The 6578-nt window shown below is 42.4% G+C and overlaps 1 long non-coding RNA gene across 1 annotated transcript; it reads right to left on the bottom strand.

The window, feature by feature from the left end:
• Window positions 1-1514: 1514 nt before the first annotated feature.
• On the bottom strand, window positions 1515-3907 carry LOC142041214 (uncharacterized). Its single transcript, XR_012653379.1, has 3 exons — window positions 3586-3907; window positions 3326-3495; window positions 1515-3215 (listed from the first exon to the last, which is right to left on the bottom strand). It is a non-coding gene; the product is annotated as an uncharacterized LOC142041214 (long non-coding RNA).
• Window positions 3908-6578: the final 2671 nt, after the last annotated feature.

Below are 6578 nucleotides of genomic sequence, written 5' to 3'. Positions count from 1 at the left end.
GAGGTATGGTCTGATTTTTACTGAAGGGGTATTCTTTTGTGACCTTTCAGTAAGTGGTCATGCCATGGAACTATTCAGACACTTAATAGCACTCCACAGCTTATGTTTCAGGCCCTCTTCACCTTTAGTGCTGTTTTAGAAATTCCTGCTACTTTGTGCTTTCATATTTATCTTACATTCTTTGTATTTTGACAACTTACCCATCGAACATGCACACCTCATCACCATTAAAACCTCAAAGATTTTACCTTTGGAGACAGCACAGCACCCTTAGACCTTGGAATTAAAATATTTTTAAGTAAGCATTGAGATCGATTTTCACAGACTGCCTTGAAAATCTGTAAACCACAGTTGCCTGCAAGGCACCTATAACACAGCTATGCAGAATTTCTGGGGGACTGGAAGTAAGACCTCTGGGTTTAGCAGGAAAACCAGCCATCACAGAGTAAAATTTGTAAAATAAGTAAGAAATACTGTTCCATATCAGGTCCCCTAATTCCAGCTTAGTAGTGGGGAATTTCTGCTATTTTTTGCATGGTGCATGGTGCATGAGCATTATGTGTTTATCTCAGCGGTTAGCTGAATTACTTGCATTAGGTAGACGAGACGTATGGCCTGAGGCAAAAGTCTGGTTGTGCACATTGTAGTGATGGGTGTCCACCCTTATTCTTGTGTTTTGTTCCATAGTTCCTCCTCTTTGTCTCAGTGGAAATGTCATTACTGTTAGAAGAGCAGAATCATTATGGTTCTTTGGGTTTTGGTGCTGCCTTACATATTTGCAACATGTATGCCCCAAACTTAGGCTAGCTACTAGTCCTTGCCTCTTCTTTCTAACTTTACAGAAGACACTGGTACAGAGAAAGGCAGAAACATCTTCTCACAAACAGCCTCCTGGAAACTCCCTGAATTCCACTCAACCCACAGCAACTGTTGAAGTCATGTCATTTGTTTGGGACAGATATTATGAGGTTCAGCTAGACCACTGCACTGTTTCAGGGAATGAGAAACATGTACACTAGTCAGTGGTATATATTCATTTTCCAGTACAAGTGCAAAACTCTGTTGGGAGCAGGAGTTTCCGGGTACAGGCCCCTCTGGAAAATCTGCATTTCTCAGAATAGCATTGATCAGTGCTGAAATACTAATATGCAGATTTTATATGCTGCCCAGACACAGCTCTAACTCCCTGCTTTACTTATAGTATGAACACTTTGAGGCTGCAAAACCGAGGACCCATAACCATTACCCACAGTCATGTCACCTCAACAAAATGTGGAGGGGTGGAGTGGAAAGGGAATCATATTTTTTTATGAACAAATTCATACTGTGTGTCAGGAAGGTATTATAAGCAAGTGTTGAATAACTGGCATAATTTGTAACTTTTATAACAAGGGAACTTCTGGACACTACCATAAATGACATAATTTGTCATTGCAGTAAGTTTGTCCCACAGAAACATTACCGTTAATAATACTGACACAGGTTGGCTGAAGGGAATAAGCTTTTCAGTAAGTTCAAACATAAATTTTATTGATGAAAACTGCAATACAAAAATCATGATTTTGTCCTTCTGTTAGATTTCTTTTAATGCCATTTCTAGCTCTTTACAACTGTGCTGGGCCTGGTCTTATACATACTTAATCATGCAAAAACTCTACCCTGCTGTCCTTGCAGGTGCAGAACTCAGATGAGTGTTACTAGGATTTTCATATTTGTACTAAATGAGAATAGGCCTCAAAATCAAAAGGTGAATTCAACATTCATATTTCAAAGGTCTAACGTGTACTTCTCTTCCTTTCACTACAATTAGCAAAAAAAGATGCCCAGAAAAAGAAACAAAGAAAGAAAAAAAAAGTCTTCCCTTTCTACAGGGTAATCTGCAGGTGATTTAATTGTCAGTTGTTTAATTGTTAATTACATTTTCCACCTCAGGAAACAAATCTTATCACAGTAAATTGAGAAAGAAAACCTTTATGTGGAAGCATTTAAATGTTTGAAATGTACCTTCCTTTCAGTGGTCCTAGCTATATAGAATTCTTTTAACCATGCTTTTCAGTACTGAAAATGAACTAAAACAGAGGATAAGCAGAACAGAACTCTGCTTTCAGAGACAACAGTGTAAATTCAGTGCAAAATGTATTGATAATGACATTGCTGTAGATTTATTTCTAGTCACTACAAGTGGAATATAGCTATCTGTTATGGTCAGATCCTGTTTCAGTTTTGATAGTGGGAAAGCTCCTTTGACATCAGCTGAAATAGGTTGTGCTTTTAAATGCATGGGTAGTACTATACAGCTGCTTCTGTTTAGTCCCCTGTGCTAATACAGCATCAGACCCATTTATATGGTGAAAAGACAAGCTTTACTGGAGAATTGGTGCCAAACAAAGACAAATGACACCCTGACATAATCTGAAAATGCAGGAACTTCTCAATAGCTTTTAAATTGGTACAGAGAGTATGAAACTTCTGGTATCTCACTTCCATTTACTTTATTTCCTGGACTTTTTGAGTCACCGAGTGAGAGGCATGGATAAGAGGTGTGTTATTATTCTGTGGAACACTTCCTAAATCAGTTTTTTTTAAGGTACCATAAAATTAGACTCATTAGCAACTGTGTAGTCTGTAATGCTTCTGCAGGTTCTTATACCACACTCTTAACATATCTGTATTAAACATACTGAATTAAACAGAAGGACTAACATCTGTCTTGCATTTGCCCTCTTGTCTTCTCCTTGGCAGAAAATGAGCAAGTGGTGTGTTTTAGTGTGAAAGATATCCAGAGGAATAATAGGTTTAGGCTAGCAGAGTTGAGGAAGCAGAGCACAGCGTGCATCTTGAGGGGAAGGTAGTGAGGTATCCAATGGTCCTTAATTTTCATGGGACACCATTCTGCAATATTAGACCAAGCTCACAGAAGTCTGTGTTTTCTTTCTCACTGTACTTAAATCAGTGTTCTGGTCCCCTAAATATGGGGATCAACTGAGATCTTGAAGATAAGGGTTACGGCACTTTCGGAACTTTTTTCTGTGGATGCACAGGGTCAGGAGCTGGGGTTTGTTCACAGGTCCACGGTCCGTGCAGACACACACTGCCAATTTGGCACCGGCTGGAGTCTGGTATGTGCCAAAGATGACAAGACCTGCTGGGCAGCTTTACTCTAGTTCAGCTGAACAATGATAAAAGTGAAGTGATGAACCCGAGTTCACTGGTTCCTGGTGGAAATGACAGGACTTGTGAGTGTTGGAAAAAACTGCTCAGGGATGGCCCCCCAGACTTTACTGTCAATGGGAAACTGAGGAACAATCGTGGAGTATAGACTGACCTGACAATTTGAAGATGTATACTTCCCACTGCAAACGATGGCAAGCATGGCTTCTGACTCTTGAGCTATTTTCTCTGCCATCAACACAATTCAAGCCTTGCTTTTGTTCACCTTCAGTTGGTATCCTTAGCCAGATCCTCTCCAAGTGATTTGCTGACAGCGACGGTCTTCTGTGGTGAAAGGTAAGTTACGATAATAAACAAGGGCAACATCAACAAAAGCTGCTCCATGCCCTAAGTTTTGAACAACGAAACACTAACTGGGTGTCGTGGTTTCAGCCCAGCCGGTAACGAAGCTCCAGAAGACCGCTCACTCCTGTCCTTCCCTCCCCGCGCGGCGGGGTGTAGAGGAGAATCAGAAAGGAGAGAAAGGAAAAAAACCCAGAGCCCCGGCGGGGGAGAGCAGGGCAGTTTACTGGCACAGCTCAAGGGGAGAAGTGACGACCACCACACGCACACACACACGACAGCAGGGCCTAGCCCCGCGGCTGGCTCGGGTCAGCTCTCCCGGCCGTGCCGTGCCGTGCCGTGCCCCCCCCGCTGGCTCGGGTCAGCTCTCCCGGCCGTGCCGTGCCCCCCGCGCTTGTTCGGGTCAGCTCTCCCGGCCGTGCCGGGCCGTGCCGTGCCCCCCCCGCTGGTTCGGGTCAGCTCTCCCGGCCGTGCCGTGCCGCCCCCCCCGCTGGTTGGGTCCGGCCGTGCCCCCTCCCCGCTTCCTGCTGGAAATTAACCCCATCCCTGCCGAACCCGCGACACGTGTTCGCTGAGTTACGGCGGAATGGCAGCTACGACAGCAACGAGAATCCACGGAGCTGTTCTTCTGTTACCTGGAGAGTAAACTATTCCTTCTGCTCTAGTCCGCTGGGTTAACTGTCCTGAGTTCACTCTTTCGGTTCAGTTTATTTTTATCAAAAGTTCCTCGAACTACTTGGCTATATGAGGAGTCGCATCTAAACAGTCACCTGATTCTGCGAGTGAATTTAAACACGTGCAAGCTCGTATTTAAATTTAATGAGGTGACTCACCTACCTGAAGAGATGTACCTGCTAAACAACTTGCTGAAGCACAGGACAAAACACGGCTTGCAGGTACCAACTATTGATGCAGAATATGCAATACTCGTGGAGAACGGAGGGACTGACCTACAGAGTTAAGGTATCCCCCCAAATAATTATATCAAACAATACATTTTCTGTAATCATGATTGCCATCATATTCCCTGAGTGTGAAAGGCTTAATCTGTCAGTTGTCATAAGTAGTTGTGCAGATATTCTTTTTTTTTTTTTAAAATCAAACCTTGACAGCTTGTAAGAAATACCAAGTCTCATGAGTCACGTACATCAGATAGCGCGGTGACTGGGGGCTGCTTCTCTCTCTGCGAGTAGCACCTGGAATGAGATAATGGTGGGTCTTATAGTGGCACTGGTGCCTTGGGGCCCAGCCTAGCCATGGGATACTAGTCTTACGTATATGCAGCAGTACAAGAAACTGAGATACATGCAAAGAGCAGGTTTCTAAAGGTCAGATCGAGGCTGGAAGAAAGCACATCCTGAGCTGAAGTGAATAGAGGGAGGACAAGAAAATACCTGTTGAGCAAGCTAGGACAGTGTATTTCTCAGCAGTGACACCAGAGGCACTCCTCGCCCCCCCCCCCCCCCAGTTGTGATTCGAAGGAGACATTTCTTAAGATTTCTCTTTTGTGCAGATAAGCCAAAACTTTCTTTCTCATTTTTTCCCCTAACGTCACAAGAGAGAGCATGGACTAGGTGGATGTGTAACTCCTCAGCACATGCAGACATGCAGAAGTGTGTGCATGTTAGGTGAGCAACCAATGGTAAGAAACACCACAGAGCATTTCAATTCTGAAAGGTCACACATATGGCATCTTTTAGATACCTTGAGGCATCTAAGTGATTGGAATTAGTTTTGGTCACTTGGGGTCAGACTTGCATTTTTCTATTTATTGGGCTCCTGCGAATATATCTTGAGAGATGGAATAAAATTATAGAAAGGTTAATCGAGATGTAATCACTGTTTTTTAATGTATAGGAAAGGAGGAAAGTAATATTCGGTCGTGTTATGTGTACAAAATCAACTTTTCTTATAAGACTCAGTATTCAGTTACGAAAGTACTGTGAGCACATTAAAGGATTTTTGCTTCTCAGTATTAAATACAGCTCCATTTTATATTGCATAGAGGGCAAGACAAGTTGTAAATAATTTCTACTTTGTAATAGAAGTAATCTCTTTAAAATATTAAAGTAACCTCTCCCACTTAATGAAACATATTCCTTTAAGTAAAGTAGAAATTGAATGATGTTTCTTTTAATACAAAGGTAAAAAAACCTAGTTGGAATAGTTTTCCAAATTCTTTAAAAAAAATTTTAAGGAACATAGTTTTTCTACTCTATATAATCAGGGCAGAATTGGATGCTTAGCTGGCAAATGAAGGTAGTAGAAATGTATATAATTCAAACTACTTTATCTGTCTTTAATAACTAGATATTGACTTGTTAGGAGAACAACATAGAGATTTATTGCTGAAAGTAAGAGATTATTATTGAGGGAGGCAAACCCTTTGTAAATATTAGACTGTTATGGTCAATAAATCTCAGTAAGAGTGGCCAATGCTTCAAATTATACATTAGTTCAACAAACTACTTCTGGAATAAGATTAATATTAAAACTGTAAACCAAACTATTTTAAAGACTGTTGAATATTCACACTTCTAGTCCTGTCCTGTAAAGCTCATGTGAGGAGATCCTGAGCATCTTCTTTTTATGCCCAGGGATATGGTTCTTCTCATATCATAGCAACTGAATGCATTAACTTTTGGGAAAGCAGAATCTTACTCTTGAACAAGAGCATAAGTCCAGGACAAGCAGGGGATCAGGCCCAGTCAGCATGGGTTTACGAAAGGCAGGTCCTGCTTGACCAACCTGATCTCCTTCTATGACCAGGTGACCCACCTAGTGGATGAGGGAAAGGCTGTGGATGTTAACTACCTTGACTTCAGCAAGGCCTTTGACCCTGTCTCTCATGGCATACTCCTTGAGAAGCTGGCGTCTCGTGGCCTGGATAAGTGCACTCTTCACTGGGTGAAAAACTGGCTGGCTGGCCGAGCCCAGAGGGTTGTGGTGAATGGGGTGAAATCCAGTTGGCAGCAGGTCACAAGTGGTGTTCCCCAGGGCTCAGTGTTGGGCCCTGTTCTGTTTAATATCTTTATTGATGATTTGGATGAGGGGATTGAGTGCAC

This window comes from Buteo buteo, chromosome 17 (genome assembly GCF_964188355.1).
Source record: "Buteo buteo chromosome 17, bButBut1.hap1.1, whole genome shotgun sequence".
NCBI lineage: Eukaryota > Metazoa > Chordata > Aves > Accipitriformes > Accipitridae > Buteo > Buteo buteo.
Note: the sequence above shows the minus strand (reverse complement) of the source record. Positions and strands in the feature narration are given on the sequence as shown.